General features: G+C 54.0%; 1 long non-coding RNA gene across 2 annotated transcripts in view; it reads left to right on the top strand.

Moving 5' to 3' along the window:
• Positions 1 to 19422, top strand: part of LOC311431600 — a 20466-nt gene continuing 1044 nt past the window's right edge. The window contains exons 1-3 of one of the 2 annotated variants that reach the window (XR_014689546.1): positions 1 to 121; positions 714 to 999; positions 18630 to 19252. This is a non-coding gene — a long non-coding RNA (uncharacterized lncRNA). Of the gene's footprint in view, positions 122 to 713; positions 1000 to 12051; positions 19253 to 19422 lie in introns of both variants that reach the window. The other variant, XR_014689547.1, reaches the window with a different exon arrangement.

Below are 19422 nucleotides of genomic sequence, written 5' to 3'. Positions count from 1 at the left end.
GAGACCTGCTTAAACTGATGGATGGGTTTTGCATAAAGAAGAAATCAGTCCAAACTGGCTGAAAACTAGGAGGCTTCAAGCTGCTGGGGGTGAAAGACTGGTTCAAATTCCCAGAGCAGAGGTATAGAATGCCTCCTGATTTTGCAAAAGGTTTTCTTTGGTAAACTGCTGCATGACAGGGAGCAGGCGTGCTGACCCAGGCGCACCTTCCCGACCACATTGGCTTCGTTTGTGTGGCTTGGTGTGCTCCAGCTGGGACAATGAGCCTGGCTATGTCCCAGACCTGGGGGCATCGTCATGGGGGCTCCCACAGGTGGGAGCACACCATCTCTCAACAAGGAAAGCTGTCTGTGCTGTGGGCACTCTACCTGCTTCCTCACTTGTGACTGTGGCTTGGCCTGGCTTGAGGGCACACTGATGGGCTTGCTAGTTTCCTGTTCCTATCCCAACAGAGCATGTCTGGGGGCTTTTACACTAAACCCCCACCTTCTTCCACAAAACAGAGAAGTTACCCAGTGCATCCACTGTGGTGCGATGTTCCCACAGGGACTGGGCAGGAGACACAGTCTGCCTGACCCTTTCTTTTCCCCTATTGCCCCCATGCTTCCAAAGAGTATTCAGATACTATTCAGATGCATTCAGTTATGCAACTAGCTTATAACTATGCAAATGTATGCAGCTTTTCCCTTACACAATGTCCTGTTTTCTTTCAGCTTCTTTTTTGGAAATTCAGCACTTCCTGTGGGAGTGCAATCTGAGCCCCAGGAAGCCATCTGGAGCCCTCCCAGCCTTGGCTCCCCAGGCAGGCTGAAGCTGGCACTGACTCCTTTCAGAAGTCCTCCTGCCCACAGTCCTCTGCTTGCCTGCACCAAACTGGCCGCTTGGTCCACACCAGGGCCTGTAGCACAGACTGGTGCCAACTCCCTGCCAGAAGCAGAAATACAGAGAGGGTCTCTGAGGACCATTCCAACTCCATAACCTGGCACTGGCCAACAGCAGGTATGTAGGAAGCAGCAGCATAAGAGCAAGGCAAGCGTACACCAGCCACTTCTTTGGTACATCCTTTTGTGCCCCAGGGGTTTGTGGCTCTGGTAGTTCCTGAGACATAGATCTGGCTTGCTGTTAAGTAGCCCTTGATGGATTTTCCTCCATGGCTTACTCTGATTTTTCTTTGAATCAATATAAACTTTTATCATCCAGGACATCCTGCAGCAGGGAGTCCCTCAAGCTCAGCTGCCCAGTGTGTAGAAAAATATATGTTTGACCTGAACTGTCTTTGTGCTGGATTCTGCAATATGCCCTAGTCCTTGTGTTGAAAAAGATGGTAGACACACAATCATCTCCCCTACGCCCTCCACTATGCTGTCCAACTTGGTCATCTCTTCCAGACTGTGGAGACTATTCAATTCTTCCTCTTTCCTTCCCTGTGTTTCACCATTCTCGTGCTTCTCTGCGTTCTCATGATATGAGACAATGAGCTGTGACAAAGAACACCTCAGGAGATGTTGTTCAGTTCTCTGCTCCCTTCCTAGTAATTTATAGCAACTCTATTTCCTCTGTGGAGTGGTGCTTACATCTGGAAGTCCCTGTGACACTGCATGTTTCTGTTAGCCCTGCATTAGTCTTTTTTGTTAGTGAGCTTCTGCTGGTGGAGTGGCTCCCTTGGCTCCCTTGCCTCTGGGACTGAAGTGCCGTGGGAAGCTCCACCAGCACCTTCCTGTGCTTCCCCAGCACAGATGTATGCTCCAGCCTGCAGGCTGTGTCCTGGAGCTGCAGGCTGTGCGTGGTGCACTGGGCTTGTGTTGCCATCCACGTGCACTATGAGGGTGGCTGGGATGAGGCCATTTGCCCAGCCCTGGGGACAGCCCATTTGAGTGGCTCTCACATGGCTCCAGGGCTCTGTACATGAGGAGTGTTCTCCAGAGGCACCCACAGCCGTGATGTGCACATCGGGGATTCCCCCCTTCGACTTTCCCTGCAGATGCTCCTTGTGGTGGCTTAAAGCATGTGCCATCCACAGCACGCACAGTGTGCCTGGTGAGGTGTCTGAACCTGCCAGCTGAACCTGCTGGCAGCCTCTGTAACTCTCAGGGTCCGAACAGGCCTCACAAATGTGTCACTCTCCCGTGTGTGTGCCTCAGTGGTGGGACTCATCCCTGGGAGCTCTGGCTAAAGGTCTGGCCTGCATCCTCACTGCTCCTTTGTGAGCAGAGAGCTGGGAAGGCAGCAAGCATGATGCAATGTGTGAGCTCCAGTGTGGAGCAGGGCTGTGCAGCACACTGGGTACTGCTCTCCATCTCCCGTTAGGGCTGGTAGGGCTGGGGCACCCAACCCTGTGTGTTCAAGAGCACAGCGGAGCGCCTTGGCCCCAGCACTGTGGCCCTGTGTGGATGGCAGAAGTTTTGGGGAGCCCAGGCATGGCTCTGGTGCTGGGGTGCAAAGCAGGGAGGCCATGCCATGCCCACTCCCAAGGCAGGGGGACCTTGAGCAGGGGACTACGGGGACCTGCTCATGAGACCCCACGGGATGGCCGGCCAAGGCCTGGGTGCCCAAGTCAGGGTTGGAGCTGTGGGTTTGGACAGTGGGGGGCATGGGATCCCCATGCTATAGGGGGCTTTGTCTGTGGGAGCCTTGGGGGTTCTGGGGGGGGAGGCTTTGGGATGTGTGGGGTCCAGGCTAGGGGTCCCTATCTTGAGACCTGGACTGGGTCAGCTGGTGAATGGTACAGGAGTGCTGGCCCAACCCATGTCTGTCACTGGGAGAAGCTGCATTCCCAGGCTGAATGGGGCTGGGGGTTTCAGACTGCAGGCTGAGAGACAGCCATGCCCCTCATGGCTTCACACTGGCAGGGGGGCTGACATAGCCGAGCATACCCCATACCGAGCCACCACATAGCCGAGGGCAACACCAGGTACAGCAGTGAAGGGCAGCTGCAGCCCAGGACAGTGGCATGGGGCAGCTGCAGGTTTGCGGCCAGGGGCCCTGACTCAGGCCCCAGCCCAGCTGAGTCCCGGCTGAGGGGCCCAGCAGAAGGCCCATGATGAGGCCCAGGATGAGGGCTCGGCTGAGGGCCTGGCTGAGGCCGTCAGGGGGCAGCACTGGTGTCACACGCAGTGTCACATCCACACAGACAGTGGGCGAGAGCTGTGCCACACACGGCAGTGTAACAGGGACGTGTACACATACGTGTACACACACACACCTGTAACGCTGACACATGCACACGCGAACACAGACACATGCTGCAGGCTGTGCCTCACCCCCCCATGTCTGAACACAATGCTGGACTCCCCAGGGCATGGCAGGTCCAGCCCCGCGCGCGGTGCTGTGCACACATGGCTCTGTGGTACCTGCATGCATGCTCAGTGCATACACTTTGCAGCACACATCCGTGTTGCACATGTGCATGGCTGCTCAGCTCAGTGCCAGGCAGCATGGGGATGCTCTCATAGCTGCTTTCCCTCCCCAAGTGACTTTCAAGGGCACCGGGACTCGGGGTGTCCCTGGCACACACAGGAGCACCCTTCCCTGTGGCATCCCTTTGCCCCTGATAGCTCTGGGCTCCTGCAAGTGCACTCAGCAGCTGCTCACCATTTCTGGCATCAGAGCCTTGGCACCAGAAGCCAATCCCACTTTAAGTTAATGCATGCAAAATGTCCTGCAGGTGACTGCAGCCATGTGTGCTGCCTGCACTGCTTGCTCCTCAGCAGGCCCAGGGTCCCAGCTATCCCATACAGAGGTGGTCTGTCCCTCTGTAGCTCTTCTGGGGCTGCCAGTTGTGCTGCCCATAGCTCCTGCTTTGTGGTTTCTGCCTGATCCCATTGGTGGCAGTCTCTGACCCATCTGCTGTGAGTGCTGACCCCACATTTCCCTATCCTTTGTCAGTGCCCGTGTGAGTCTGGCAGGAAGTGACAGCCACAAGCCCTCCCCTGCCCTCCCTAAAATCTCCCTCCCCCCTCCCCCCAGGAATGCTCCACTGGGCAAAAACATTCTGAGTGAAGTAGTAGTTGAGACAGGAAAGAGTTTAACCAGGAGACTACCATGTTCCACACACAGGTTCATCACCACTCTTTCCTGTCCATAACTGTATTGCATGGAGAGCCAATTCTCAGAAGAGCTCAGGTTGCATTTTCCATAGGAGGTAGAGCTTAGTTATCTTCTGGGGCAGGTAGTGCTAGTGGTCCTGGTGGTGTCTCTTCTTTCCCTGTGGGCCTGTGACGACAGTGGTGGTGATGGTGATCTTGTTCACAGTCAGCCCCCCTGTGCCATAAGTGTCAAGATGTGCCTCTCGTTTGTACTCTGAGACTTGCTTGGTGGAGAGGAGCTCCCATACTGACACCCTCTGCTCCTGGAATGGGCCAAATGTAATGTAGGAGCCCTCAGTCTGGAGGAGATCCACTGTCTGCTGGGGAAGGGTTGCAAGTTTCCCTTCTTTGCTGTCAATTGCAATGCTGCTGATGGTGCTGATGAGTTCCTGAATGGGGAGTGTTCCGGCACAGTACAGCTCCAGAAGCTCCTGCCTTTTGTCCTCAGAGATGTAGTCAGAGAAGAGCAGGTCCCATACAGAGACTTGCCTCCCCTGGAACTCATCCACTGCCATCTCAACTGTGGTGGACTTCAGGGTTTCTTCCCAGGTCCTGTCTTCTTGCAGGTGGTGGGTGTGCTCAGCTTCAGTGACTGTTGTCTCTGCCCTTGAACTACTCTCATGTGCTGATTGCGCTGCTCTTGCTTCCTCTGCCTTGGTTACAATAGTGCTGACAACAGTTTTCACCTGCTCAAGGGTTAACTCTCCTGCCTGGTACAGCTCTAGCAGCTCCTTTCTGTTCTCCTCAGGGATATACTTTGAGTGGAGCAAGTCCCACACAGAGACCTTATGGCCCTGAAACTCTCCAGCCTCCATGTCGACAACTGTGTTTTTCAAGGCCGTTTCCCATGGTTCTTCTTTGGAGGAGACAGCATCCTTCTCTTCTGCCGCTGGCACAGTGTCCTTGTTGGAAGTCTTCACTGAAATTACGAATTTCCTGCCTGTAGATTCTTTTTTCTTAATGAGGGTGGTGACAACAGTTATCATCTGCTCCAAGGCCAGTGTCCCAGTACAGTACAGCTCCAGAAGCTCCTGCCTTTTGTCCTCAGAGATGTAGTCAGAGAAGAGCAGGTCCCATACAGAGACTTGCCTCCCCTGGAACTCATCCACTGCCATCTCAACTGTGGTGGACTTCAGGGTTTCTTCCCAGGTCCTGTCTTCTTGCAGGTGGTGGGTGTGCTCAGCTTCAGTGACTGTTGTCTCTGCCCTTGAACTACTCTCATGTGCTAATTGCGCTGCTCTTGCTTCCTCTGCCTTGGTTACAATAGTGCTGACAACAGTTTTCACCTGCTCAAGGGTTAACTCTCCTGCCTGGTACAGCTCTAGCAGCTCCTTTCTGTTCTCCTCAGGGATATACTTTGAGTGGAGCAAGTCCCACACAGAGACCTTATGGCCCTGAAACTCTCCAGCCTCCATGTCGACAACTGTGTTTTTCAAGGCCGTTTCCCATGGTTCTTCTTTGGAGGAGACAGCATCCTTCTCTCCTGCCACTGACACAGTGTCCTTGTTGGAAGTCTTCACTGAAATTACGAATTTCCTGCCTGTAGATTCTTTTTTCTTAATGAGGGTGGTGACAACAGTTATCATCTTCTCCAGGGTTAATACCCTTCCATGGTAGAGCTCCAGAAGCTCCTGCCTTTTGTCCTCAGAGATGTAATCAGAGAAGAGCAGGTCCCACACAGAGAACTCACCAGCTGGCATGTCAATGGTGGTAGACTTCAAGACATTATCTAGTTGTGCATCTTGTGCTGAAACATCATCTTCATTTTCCTCTGCCCTTGTCACCACCTTCTGTGGACTTCTGGTATTCGCTGCAAGTGTGGTATTGGCAGTTTCTGTCTTGTTGATCGTGGTGGTGACGGCAGTAGCCACCTGTTCTGTGGTCAGTATGCCAGCTCTGTACAGCTCCAGCAGCTCCTGCCGCTTCCCCTGAGGGATGTATTTGGAAAAGAGCAGGTCCAGCAAGGAAACATTTTGTCCCTGGAACTCACCAGCAGTGACATAGATGGTCGCAGACTTTAATGACTTTCTCAACTGCTGATCCTGGGAGTGTGTATCCTGTACTGGTTGTGGTGATCCCACCTCACAGCTGGGTGTTACTGTGGATGAGCTCAGATCCCGGTTTCCTGTTTCTGCCTTGGTGATGATGGCAGTGAGAGTGGCAATCATTTCGGGGATGGTCACCGTCCCCACCTTATATTTCCTCAGCAGCTCCTCTCTCTGGCGATCAGAGATGTAGCGAGAGAAGAGGAGCTCCCAGACGGTGACGCTCTGGCCCTGGAAGAGCCCCACGCTGACGGTGGTGCGGGCAGCCTGCAGGGCTTTGCGGGCGTCCTTGTTCAGCTGGTAGAGCACCGAGCCCTTGTCCATCACTTGGAGCATGAGCAGCCCTGTGTCCGGGTCAGGCACGCAGCGGCGGAGGAGCTGTGTATAAGTGAGGTTTTCATGCGTGTTGGGGTCAAAACAACTTCTTGTTTGATTCTTGTGGTTCAGAAGAAACTGGCACATCTCCTGGTCAAAGTAGCCTCGCTGGTAGGCCACCTCCACAGGGAGGCGGTGTCTGTTGATGGGGTCGATGATGCCGCCGGTGGCAATCTGGGCCTCGAGCAGGCGGATAGCGTGCTCCTTGACTATGAACTCGTTCTTCATGGCCTGGAAGAGGGAGATCTTGTGTCCTGTGTATGGCTCTGTGTACCCTGTCACGGCTCCCTCTGCTGACAGAAGCTTCTCATAAAAATCTCTGCCTATAAGTCCCGCGGTCAGTGCCTCTTTCACCGATAGCTTGGCATTCCTCACGGGGTCAGTGAGGAACCCTGAGGCAGCCTGTGCCTCCAGCAGCACCAGGGCCGTACCTGGCGTCAGGAGCCCCCTCATCATGGCCTCATAGATGCTCATCTTCTTATTCTTGGCCTGGATGAAGACACCAGCTATGAAGTTACTCCCACCACCACACATCTCCATGTGTTCACTTCCATTCAAGTTGCTTCCTGTGTTGCTTGACTCGTTGTTCTGAAGGGGTCCACTCATGTTGTCTCTGGGCAACAGTCCTGCTGCTGTGGAGCACTGTGTTTGTCTGAGGAGAGAGAAAGAGAAGACTTCGTGAGACACAGGTTCTTGAGCAGGTCTCGTGGTGTGTATGAAGATAAGCCATCTCTCTGGATGTAGCAGCAGGAATCCAGAGAGAAGCGGGAAGCAGGAACTGGGGCATTGCTACTGACCCTTTTTCTCAGCAGCAGTCTCAGGGTGAGCTCCCACTCAAACAGCGGGCGATAACTCTCTGGAAGCAGTAGTGACAGCCCAGCTGGGGTGTTTGCCCTGTGTTTGGCTGTACAGCATGCTCTGCACCTCCCAGCTGCAGTGTCTGGCTCTACACATCTCCATGCAGCTGGATGTCATTGCACTGAGATGCTGCAGTGTCATGAGAAAGCTTGGTACCTATCCCTAACAGTACCCATACTCAGAAAAACTGACTACAGCTTTTCTCCAATTTTTTTTTTTTTTTTTTTTTTTTCCTCAGCACTCAGTTTTTCTCTTCCAAAACTGAGTGCTGATGCCACAGGCATGCTCACACTGCTCTGTGGCCCACATTAATGTTTAACTGCACGTGGGGATCATCTGTGGGATGGCTGGGTGGCCCATGCCAAACACCATTCTGGGGACCATTCTAACCAGTTCCAGTGCCTGGGGACAAGGGCGTGGTCAATGGGAAGGTTTGTTTGGCTGCGTGCTGTCTCCACAGCAGGGCAGGGGTGCTGTCTCCAGATATTTAGGGGAACTACTGTAGGAACAACACGATGGTAAAGACTGATCTTGCTGGCTTAACCCTCTGGCATGCAGGGACCGCATGGGCTGTGTTTGCCCCAGACCACCCTCTACTAGCCACCACAGGCTTCCATCCATGTATCTGTGCAGTTGTGGCTGTGAGTCTGGGTCTGGTGTCAGCCTCTGCAACATCCCAAGGTAATGACAGCAGTGATTTAATCATACTTTGCAGGGAAAGTCTTTTCACTAGCAGCTCCTAGACCCTGTGCTTCAGGAGGTAGTGAATGGTCATTCTTTGTTTTAGCTAATTGTTATGTAGGTAAAGCGGAAGATAAAATTATGTATATCTATCTACATATATATGTGAAATTACAGAGTTGTGGTGGACTAAGAGCCAATACCTCAGGAAGCCTGCTGTAAGTGGCTGCTTGCAGTGGTTTCTCCCATTCATATAGGTACTTAGCAATTACTGTGACAAGTCACAGTCAGTTTAGCGGGTACCCCCAGATATAAAAGCAGCACTGCCAACCAAGATTCCAGTTATGCTGTCTGAAATGTGCTAGAGGAAGGTGGCTGTGCTCTTGAGCAGACATCTGAACAACAATGCAGAGTCTGACCAAGGGTCAGAGTAGCCCAGGGTCTCGTTTCCATCTTGAGCTATAAGTGGACATCAGGGGAAGAGTGAAAATGAGGCAATATATATAACATTTACTTGTTTTCTGTGGTAATCTCTAACTGCTTTTAGCACAGTGGATTTCATAAACTGGATGCCTTTTGAGTCTGCTTAGCAATTCTTGAGGGATCTCTGCCATGCAGTCCCCTGGTTTCTTCTGGAAGCCCTGTAAACTTTCAGCATCCCCAGTATCATGTGGTGATGAGGCCACAGTCTTGTAAAAATGGCAAAAACAAACCCCAAAACATTTCTTTGGGAACACCCATCTCCCATAAAGCTACAGTGACTGATGTTAATGATATGTTTAACTCATTAATTATCAAGGTCACAGCTTAATTCCCTGACTGTTTACCTAACTGATCTAAAAGCCTCTGAGTCATTGCTTTTGATACATTTAAATATTGGATTGATGCAGGTGTAGATGGATCATGCTGCAAGAGAGCTGGATCCCAGCAGCTGCAGACCAGCCCCTGCCTTTCTCATGTGGGTGCTCTGGCCCACCTTGGGGCTCTGGCCCTAGAGAGCAGCTTCTTTTCACTCTCTTGCCTCCACTGAGGCAGCCCTCGCAGGGTGGTGGGCTCGTTGTGCCGCCTGCTCGGGTGGCACTCGGTGCAGGGCAAGGCAGAGTGCCGGTGTCACGCCCTGGAGCAGGCGACACCTATATAGGACACAGATGTCGTGTGAACACCCTATTCTGGAGAGACATTGCCCAACGGCAGGCTGTCATTAGCTCGTCTCTAATCAGGCCTCCTGATGCCGGGGCTTGGCTGCACACGCAGCTCCCGGGGCAGGAGCTGGCTGTCCTTTCAAGCTGTCACAGCAGCCCAGCCCAAGAGGCCCCGGTGGAAGAGGTTTTCCAGCTGGGGTGAGCAGGGGTGGCCTGGCGCTGCCGTGGTCCCGAGCCCTACCTGCACCCCAGGGAGCGTGAGCGTGTCGGCACAGCCCCCAGCCCGGTGCTCACCTCGCGGGCTCCCGCTGTTGGGCTCCCAGCCGAGACCCACCGCTCCAGTCGGCACCGTCTCCTGCGGGCTCGGGCAGGTCCCACAGCTCCGGCTGCCTCCCTCCCGTGTCCCAGAGTCCTGACCCGCTCAGCTCTAGTGCAGAGGATGCAAAGCGCGTTGCACGGAGCAGTGGCTCCATCCAGCCCTGGCATCCAGCTGCTCTGTCACTTTGTCCCTTCTTAGAAAGGCCCACCTCGTGCCTGGAGACCTCCTGTGCAACCAAGCCCCGGGCTTCAGCAGCTGCCCTCTGAATGGTAGGTTTTAGGGTAGAGGCAAGGTCTCCGCATCCCTTGCAGGCATCTAGTATGTACATGGAGCGTGCAAGGCAGGAGTTGTGCTAGGCTGTGTGGTGGCCCCAGTGCCCCCTCTGGACAGGCTGTGTCCTACCTGCTGGACACGAATCCAGAGCGGCTTGCTCACCAGCAGGCTCCGGTCCTCCTCCTCCTCCTCCCGCCGCCTCTCAGCCAGGATGAGCAGCCAAGGCAGGTGCCTAATTTAAATCCTTCGCTTCCCCGCCCCTGGGGATGACACACCAGCCCTGCCCTGTGCTACAAGCCAGCCAGTATACATCCGACCACCCCAGTGAGACGATGCCTTTGCAGTGTCACAGCAGCCCCTGTCCTGGGAGCCCAGCGGGGGTGGCAGTGTCTGGGGCAAGGGGACAGTGACTGGTTACACTGCAAGACGTGGGGTGCGTCTGTGGTGGGAGCTTGGGTGAATGTGGCCGTGGAGGATGCAGGGGCACGGTGCAGCTTCTGGACTCTGACACCACCATCTCCTGACAGGTGCCCAGCACGATTGCTCAGGGACTGCTCTGCCTGGGGTCCCAGATGCCTTGGAGGTCTCTGCACATCTGGGCTTGATCAGCCTGCCTTGGCTGAGTCCCTTGGCTGGGGTAGGGAGCTGCAGCCACCTCCTGTGGCTCTCTCTGCTCCCGTGGCGGACAGAGATCGAGCCTGTCCCCTGATGAGGTTGTGAACTGGACCATACAGGCACAGGAGCTCCTTGCAGCAGGTGGATTTGGGTGGCCAGTTCCCGGGGCCAAAGCAGCTCCAGGATGGAAAGCTCTCAGAATCACAGAATGGTTGAAATTGGAAGGGTCCTCTGGAGGTCATCTGGTCCTTCCCCTCTGCTCAAGCAGGGCCACCTAGAGCAGGTTGCCTAGGACCATGTCCAGGTGGGTTTTGAAGACCTCCACGGAGCAAGACTCCACAACCTGTCAGGGCAGCCTGTTCCAGTGCTCCATCACCCTCATGCTCCTGGTGTGCAGGGGGAGCCAGCCCAATGCCTGGCCAGTGGCTCCCCAGGAGCTGAGGGTGCCTGGTTGACTGCTTGCTTGCAGAGAACTCCAGCTGGCTGGCAGGGCAGGCTGCTGGCTCTGGCCAGCTTTGGGCTGAGTTGGGCTGAAGCAGTCCCGTGTTTGGGCCATGTCCCATCAGACCACAGCCACAGCTCCGGTGAACAGGCTTACCCAGTGCCCACTTTTAGCACAAGGGTGGTTTTGGTTGGGTTGTTCTGGTGTGTAATTGTGCAGCTGAGTACGTACTCAGGTGCTGGTTGTGGCTGTGGCTGTGTGCACCTGTGACTGCATATGTGCTCACGTAAACCTGCACGTGTGACCGTGCCTCTGATGTGTGTGACTGTATGTGCTCAAGTAACTCAGTGTTGGCACATGTAACTGTGCGTGTGCAAGGGAGAGCACACGCGTGCTCACGCATCTATGCCTGTGTGAGCTGGCACATGCAGCTGCACACGTGTGTGCTGGTGTGACCCTGTGTGGGTGTGTGTGAGTTGGTGCCCCTGCGCGGAGGAGGTGTTGCCTGCCCCTGCCCTTCGTTCCCTGGCTGTCCTGCTTTGGGTGCACATTCCTACCTGCGTAGGTGCTTGCCAGACTGGATGATCAGCACACGAATGCATTTTCCCTCTGACTCACCGAGATCAGTTTGGCTGTGGGGAGCACACCTGGGCAGGAGGTCCCTCTGCTCTTGGGGATGAAGGTGGACACAGGACCTGTTTCCGTCGTCTTTACTCACCCCTCAGAAGCCCTTCCTTGCCTGACATCTGTTTTCAGCCTGCGTTATGTTGGCTAGAGTTACTGATGCCACAAGTATGTTGCTAACTGCATTTCTCTGTAGGTTTTAAGGTTCAGCTGTTTGAGATGGGCTACAGGAAAGGCTTTGTTCTGGGCTGCATCCTTGGCACAAGCTGACTGTAAGGGGTGCAAAGGGTGCCTGTGCCAGGAAGGAGGATCCCATTTCTCCTCTCTCAGCATCCTGCTCTGTGCAGCAAGGACCCCATGCACAAGCCTGGCTGGGTGGGTACCAGCAGGCAGTGTTAAGTTGCTCTGCTCTGTGGTCCTCCTGCACTCCCCAGACACCACTCAGCACTGACCGCAGCCATGCAGCGTGCTCCCCTGAGCTGTCCCGGTGACACTAGGCCACTATCTGGAGCTGGCCCAGCTTGTTTAGACACCTCTGAAGTGCTGGCAGTTGGCGGCTTCCCTTGATGATGTGTTACTTTGCATTTGTCAGAACAGAGGCTATGATTTATCTCGCCACAGTGGACGCCTCCTGCGGAGCTGAAGCCCAGGCTCCCGTTATAGCCATGGAGAGCACGCCAGGACACTCACCCAAGTCCAGAGCATGGCTACTCTGACCTCTTGAACACATCTGCTGTAGGACGTGTCCACAAAGCAACCACCGGCTGCATGGACCTGCTCCACCTTGGCTGCCCAGGGCAGCTGGGTGACCTACAGTGTACACAAGCATCAGATGCAGTGAATCAGCCCTGAATGTCACCTCCTGGTCACAGGTACCAGGTGGCTTACACAGAGTTGTATCTCTTGGAAACGATGGTGCCTCACTGGGACCCCATTCCCAGCTTGTTCCCTCATTAGCAGGGAGCAGGATGACTCTTCCCTGAATGAGGACCGAGTATTTTATCCTAACTACTAGTCTGTTTCTGAGACATGATGAAACTGTTTCATTTCAACCCTGAAGCAATTCATTTCTTCCAGGACATGTTCTAAGGCACTACCCAAGGCTGTTTGAAGATGGGTTAAGTGAGCTGACCTCTGCTGTATTTTGTATTGTCTCCAGAGAGGTATTTCCTCAGGGGCTGTTGAAGAGGAAGGGTGCCCACAAGGCAGACGTTCCTGTATCCCATGGGTGACGCTGGCACTTGCACACCTTTCCCAGGGAAAGGGAATACAGCACAGGCAATGCTGAGCCTCTCACCTTCATAAATTCCAACCCCCGTGATGCAGAACTGAAACCCTGCTCCCCCTGGTTGGGGCTGCATGTGTGCTGCATACCAGACCTCGGTCCCATCTAGTTCACTTGCTGCTTTGGCTACCCGCTGTTAGACACAGTCATGTTCCTTCTGGCCTTCAGCATTGTCTTTGTGGCTTGAGCTCAAATTCCCTCAGCCCCACTCCCAAAGCTGCCATGCACGGGTGTGTTAAAGGCACGGGGATGCAGGGCCTGGCTGGAGTACTGTGCAGCCAGTGCCCAGGTGTGCACAACTGTGCTGTCTCCAGACCTGCCTCCATCCCTCCCCCCTGCTCCCGGGGCTTGTAATTAGCCTTGAGATTTGAAGGAAGGCTGCTGTCTTTCTGTCTGCTGCCTCGGAGCATCACCAGCATCCTACCAGGTGAAGCTGATGTCACGGGGCCTGCTTCTCATTCTCCTGAAGCTGTTCCTCAGGCCCGTTCCCAGTCTGCCCCTGGTCCTGGAGACATTTCAGCGAGGATGCCTTTCAGGACACCCCCTGCCCTGGGTGGTGGCTGCTGTAGGTCCATTGTGAGGCAGATGGCACGGTCTATCCTAGCAGTGCACATTCTGTGAATAGCAATAGGACCTTTTAGCAAGTGAAAGCACTAGAACACAACCTACAAATAATCTGGGAATAGTGTTCTTGCTGAGCAATGCCGATTGTTTTACCCATTCCATAACTTTTCTGAAAGGCAGCTGCAAGCTGACACTGTACCTCTTGTAATTTGCATATTAGCACAAGGCTTTGGATCGGGCTGCAGTTCCTAGTTTGGTTTACAAGCCAAAATACAGTGACTTCCCATTTCACATGCCTGTAGTGCCAGGAGCTGGATGTTTGTGAGAATGGAGATGAAACTGCTCAAGCTGTCTTGAGAGGAATGCTGACTTCTCGCTTGGCTTCAGGCCTGGGTGTTAACTGACCTGCAGTCGCCCTTCCCAGACAGCCTGACTAGCAGCTTGGAGCTGCCTGGGCGTCAGGGCGCTGTCACTTGCACGCTACAGGCCCATTACCCAGCCAGCATTTCTGGATATACCGCACTCTGGACTCTGGCACAGGGCTCTTTGGAGACAACACCTCCTTGTCACCCACCTGACAGACGGCTGCTGTCCTCCCTTCAGCCAGGGGCTCAGGCGGGCAGCATGCGAGCTGCTGTGGGAGAAGCTGGGAAAAGTGCAGCAGTGGCTGCAGATGGGGTCTGCCCTGGGCAGGGGGACCCAATCCCGCCTGCCAAGTCCTGGCTGTGCTGCGGCACCCCCAGTACGCTGTGCCTCTGTGCCTGAGGAGAGTGAGGGGCTTCGAGGCACCGCACATCCTGTGCTTGGGGACAGGGCAGGAAGGTGACAGCATCACCACCTGGGGAGAGTTTGTGTCGTGTCAGGATCTGTGCATGTGGCGCTGGATTGCCATGTCCCCCACGCAGCTGCAGCCAGCTCTATCTGATTGTATACAGCTGCCTGGTAAGTAAAGAAAACCCATGTGAGCGCGCAGGGCTCAGGTGGTGCCTGAAACCGCAGCATCTGCTGCCTCCACCTCTAAGTGCCCCTCGCTGCAGTTCTATGGAAAGCAAGGCCGGGGCGCAGCCCCATGGGATGCTCCGTGCCCGCAGTGCAGCACCGCGCTGCTCCGTGACTCACCGGCCGGTCCTGCAGCTTCCCTGCAGCCTGGCATGGAGGCACCTGGGCCCGGGTATCACAGCCGTGGCCTGGCCTCGCCTGCCGGAAGGTGTAGGTGTCCTTGGCTGAAGCAGCCACGAACCACATCAGAGAGCTTTGGCAACGGGTGTTTGGGGAATGTTGTTTTCCTGCAGCATTTGATTTGGGAAACCTCCTCTGCCAGGGCTCAGGTGCTGACACAACTCCCTCCCCGCCGGTCCCTGCAGCCACGCAGCCCTGGATGTAACGCTGCTGGTGCACAGCAGTCCCCAGACGCTGGCAGAGGGTGACACCCAGCAGCCAACAGCCTCCTGCCTGACGTGGAGAGGGCAGGGCCCTCCTGCTGCAACCACACACGGGCAGCCTCTGCACGCAGCAGGGGACAATATTAGCAAAGAAAACCAGACCCACGGTGTGGAGCTCTCACACCAGGATTCCCTGCGGCAGAGGTGCCTGGAGGTGCAGAGCCGCCCATGCTCTCCTGCCTGGTGTGGGGCTGGCGTGGGACCTGCAGAGCCACGTGAGCTGGCAGTGCTGGACCCCCAGGGAGCTGGGCTGAGCAATGTAGGAAAGAATACAAAAGAATTGTCCCACGCTACTCAGTGCTGGTGCAACCTCACCTTGAGTACTGCATACAGTTTTGGGTGCCACAATATAAGGACATAAAACTATTAGGGAGCATCCAAAGGAGGGCTATGAAGATGGTGAAGGGTCTTGAGGGTAAGACAAGAGGAGTGGCCGAGGTCCCTTGTTTTGTTGAGACCAGAGAAGAGCAGGCTGACGGGAGGCCTCACAATGGTCTGCAGCTTCCTCATGAGGGGCGTGGAGGGGCAGGTGCTGAGCTTTTCCTTCTGGTGACCAACAACAGGACCCAAGGGAACGGCATGGAGCTGTGACTGGAGGGTCAGTCTGGATGTTAGGAACAGGCTACTGAGAGGGTGACTGGGCACTGGGACAGGCTGCCCAGCGATGTGGTCATGGTACTGAGCCTGTCGCTTTTAAAGAAGACAATGCCCTGGGGCACGTGGTTTGATTTTTGGGTGGTTCTGTGTGGAGCCAGGAGCTGGACTCAATGATCCTTGTGGATCCCTCCCAGCTTAGGAGATTCTCTGATTCTATGTGCTCTTTTAACAACCGCAATGAACCGGCCAAACCCAGCACTGAAGGGATGGGCACAGGGAGCAACCATAGGCAAACAGAAAAGACAAAAATCCTTTTTATTCTGGCTTGGAGATAAGCGGTTGCACAACTGTGTACTCTGTGGGAAAGAAACTCTGAAGCATCTTTCATCCAGACACGTGATTCCTGGGAAACGGGGATCAGCGAGCATTTCGCTGGTGCTTCAGGCCACCTGGCCTGTGGCAGGGCAGGGAGGACAATAATCCCCAGGGTGGTTGGGGTGGTGCCAGCAGTGTACAGCCGCTGCTTCCTGACACCTTTCCAGAGAACTTGCTTATCTTTTGACTCCCCAGCTTCCTGGCATAAGGGTTTTGCTCTGTGGCTCCTGGGCACATTGGGGGTATACATGCTTATGGAGTGGCCCAGGTCCCCATCCCATGCTCCTGTTGTCTTCTGAGGGCGCGTGGGGAGATGGCACAGACACAGCTCCAGCTCTGGTGGGGGCTGCAGGGCGCCTTGGCATGCCACAGACTTGCAGAGCAGAGCCTTGGCCATGAGGGATGTCTGCAGAGTTGGCCTTGGGCACCGGGGGATGCGCAGAGCTGAATGTAGCTGGTGGGGTCTGCCCTGCTCTGCTGCCCTTCTCTGAGAGTCAAGCGTCTGTCCGCGGGCACAGGCGATGGATGGTGGTGCCTGGCAGAACATCCTGCTAAGAGCACTTGGGGAAAGCTGCGACGTAGACAGTGGGATCGAGTGCACCCTCAGCAAATTCGCAGATGACACACCAAGCTGAGTGGTGTGGTTGATAACGATAGAAGGAAGGGATGCCATCTGAAGGGACCTGGACAGGCTTGAAAAGTGGGCCCATGTGAACGTAATGAGGTTCAACAAGTCTAAATGCAGGGTGGTGCACTTGGGCTGGGGCAATCCCGGAAAGGAGTACAGACTGGGAGAAGAACCTATTGAGAGGAGCCCTACAGAGAAGGACTTGGGGGTTCTGTTGGACGAAAAGCTTGACATAAGTTGCCAGTGTGCACTTGCAGCCCAGAAGGCCAACTGTGTCCTGGGCTGCATCAACAGAGGGGTGACCAGCAGGGGAGGGAGGTGGTTGTCCTCCTCTGCTCTGCCCTCATGAGGCCCCACCTGGAGCCTTGTGTCCAGGTCTGGAGCCCCCAGCACAAGAAGGATGTGGGGCTGTTAGAGAGGGCCCAGAGGAGGGCCACGAAGATGATCAAGGGGCTGGAGCGCCTCTCTAGGAAGACAGCTGAGAGAGCTGGGGCTGTTCAGCCTGGAGAAGAGAAGGCTCCAGGGTGACCTCACTGCGGTCTTTCAGTACTTGAAGGGGGCTTATAAAAAAAGTGGAGAGTAACTCTTTGCTCAATCAGATATTGACAGGATGAGGAGGAATGGTGTTAAACTAAAAGACTAAAAGATTTAGATTAGAGGTTAGGAGGAAATTCTTTGCTCACAGGATGGCGAGGCACTGGAACAGGTTGTCCAGAGAAGCTGTGGATACCCCATCCCTGGAGGTGTTCAAGACCAGGTTGGATGATGCCCTGGGCAACCTGATCTAGTGGGTGGCATCCCTGCTATGGCAGGGGGCTTGGAACTGGGTGATCTTTGAGGGCCCTTCTAACCCAAGCCATTCTATGATTCTCTGATTCTTTCCCTGTTCTCTGCTCCATCCCTAATCTTAACATTTGAGTTACTCTGGCTGATGCTGAGCACACATCAAATACTCTGTTACAATTCTTGCTGCTGAGCTGCAACAGTTCAGAGCTGGGTATGTGCACAGCAGGGCTGCTTCTCCCCATTTGTGCATTTTCACCTATGTTGAACATAATCTGCCTTTTTTATTCCGCTCACTGTATGTTGTTTGGTCTTCCAGCAGTCTTTGCAGCTGGCACATGTCTTTACTAACCTGAATAACTTAATACTATCTGCTCCCTTGCTGTTCACAGCATTTCCCAGCCTGTGTCTGCATGTGTTAAGCAGCCTTGCTCCCAGCACGCGCTTCCCCCTCCCAACACACGCAGTTCCACTGCTGGCTCCCTTGCTAAGAGGCCTTGCCTTGCCTTACCTTTCCTCAGCTCTTGCAGCAATTTCCTTAACCCAGCAGCAATTGCCACAGTTTGACTGTGTGCAGAAATCTCCCTGTTGCTTCTTCACAACCCAGTTCTTAGGGGAAATAGTAAATATGCATTACCTGCTTGCCTGCTGTGTGTAATTTATATTTCTATGCCCCTTTTATGTCTCCACTCAGAGTCTGCCCTCCCTTCTGCCTGCAGAAGACACTGTTTACCCAGCTCAGTCCTGGCACAGAGGGGCCCTGATGTCTGGATGCTCACCTTGCCCCCTCCCAGTTCCGCAGTGTCAGCCTGCACGGGGATTTCAGGGCTCTGTGTTGGTCTGTATCATCATTTTGTCTGATCTAGCTCTATGCTCTCCCTGATGAGCACCCTCCTCTGCTGTTCCTCTGCACTTCCTACTTCAGCATTACAGTGCCTTCCTGGTGAGCCTCCTCCCAACAAGCCCATGGCATGCTGAGCTATAAAATATCCCCTTGACAGTGTGTCACTTCGAGTAAATTGCAGCATTTCCTGTGTTTCGATGTGCTCATAATTAAGGCGGTGGCAAGTTCAATTGCAGTTAAATCAGCCCAGAGCACAGGTCTGCATTTCCACTATGCTGCAGCCAGCTTTGTCCAGTGTCAGAGCCTACACTGAGCATGTAACAACAGTGCAAGCCCGTACTGATACCTCCCTGATTGTGTCTCCCATCTCCAAGTAAACTGTGGCTCAGGAACCTCCTGGGACTGAGTATTTCCATGCATTTAATAGCCCACTCCCGGTAATTTGTCCCATGACTTTTCGAGTCCATGCGACTCTCTGGACTACGCAGCAGTTTATGGTAAGGAGTTCCACAGCTAATCTACATTTTCTTTCACCTATCAGCTACAAAAACCGTGGTGAGAACTTGATTTTTTGAGGATGCACCTGAGTTAATTAAGGCAAATAGCCAAAGACAATGAATCTAAGGTTTATATGTTTCCTTTTATTAAGCAGTAGTAGAATTATTCAGTACTGAACTGTATGGCACAGTGGTCCAGAGGCTGTCTCTACTCCAGAAACATGCACGTGGGCTGCATTTGAAGGGAGGAAAAGTCAGCTCAGGACATGGAATGGCATAGGAAGATGAGAAACGTACCGAAGGAAACAGCTGGAGGTAGCAGCTTCTGTACCACCAGCTCCCCTTACTGCTGGCTGCATACAGGGACAGCGTTAGCTACAAGTACAGAAAGACAACATATGCTACTGTTTCTCAGCTCTTGCATGGATCCCACAAAACAACTCTCTATAGAGGATCTCAGGAGAGCTGGACAACTGAAGGCAGGAAAAGCAAAAAACTTGGGTGATTTGATTGTACACATCAGAGAGAGACCAAACCACTCCCAGTTAAGGGTATATGTGGTTTAGAGCCCTCCAGAAATATTGGATGGACTGAGGCAGTAACAGCAAACACAGATAACGGATACGAGCCCAGTAACACTTAACATTGGCCTGACATGATGCCTACATGGAAACGTGTTCTCCATGCAGGAGGCAGGCAAGCAAAACTAAAACTATGGCAATGTCACTTTGATCTTCTAAAAAAAAATGTTTCCCATATGTAAAGATATAGAAGAAAGGTCAACTGCATGAAGTTTAACAAGGCCAAGTGCCGGGTCCTGCACCTGGGGCGCAATAACCCCAAGCAGAGCTACAGGCTGGGAGAGGAATGGTTGGAAAGCTGCCAGGCAGAGAAGGACCTGGGAGTGATGGTGGACAGTCGGCTGAATATGAGCCAGCAGTGTGCTCA

This window comes from Aythya ferina, assembly GCF_964211825.1.
Source record: "Aythya ferina genome assembly, chromosome: 2".
Taxonomy (NCBI): domain Eukaryota; kingdom Metazoa; phylum Chordata; class Aves; order Anseriformes; family Anatidae; genus Aythya; species Aythya ferina.
Note: the sequence above shows the minus strand (reverse complement) of the source record. Positions and strands in the feature narration are given on the sequence as shown.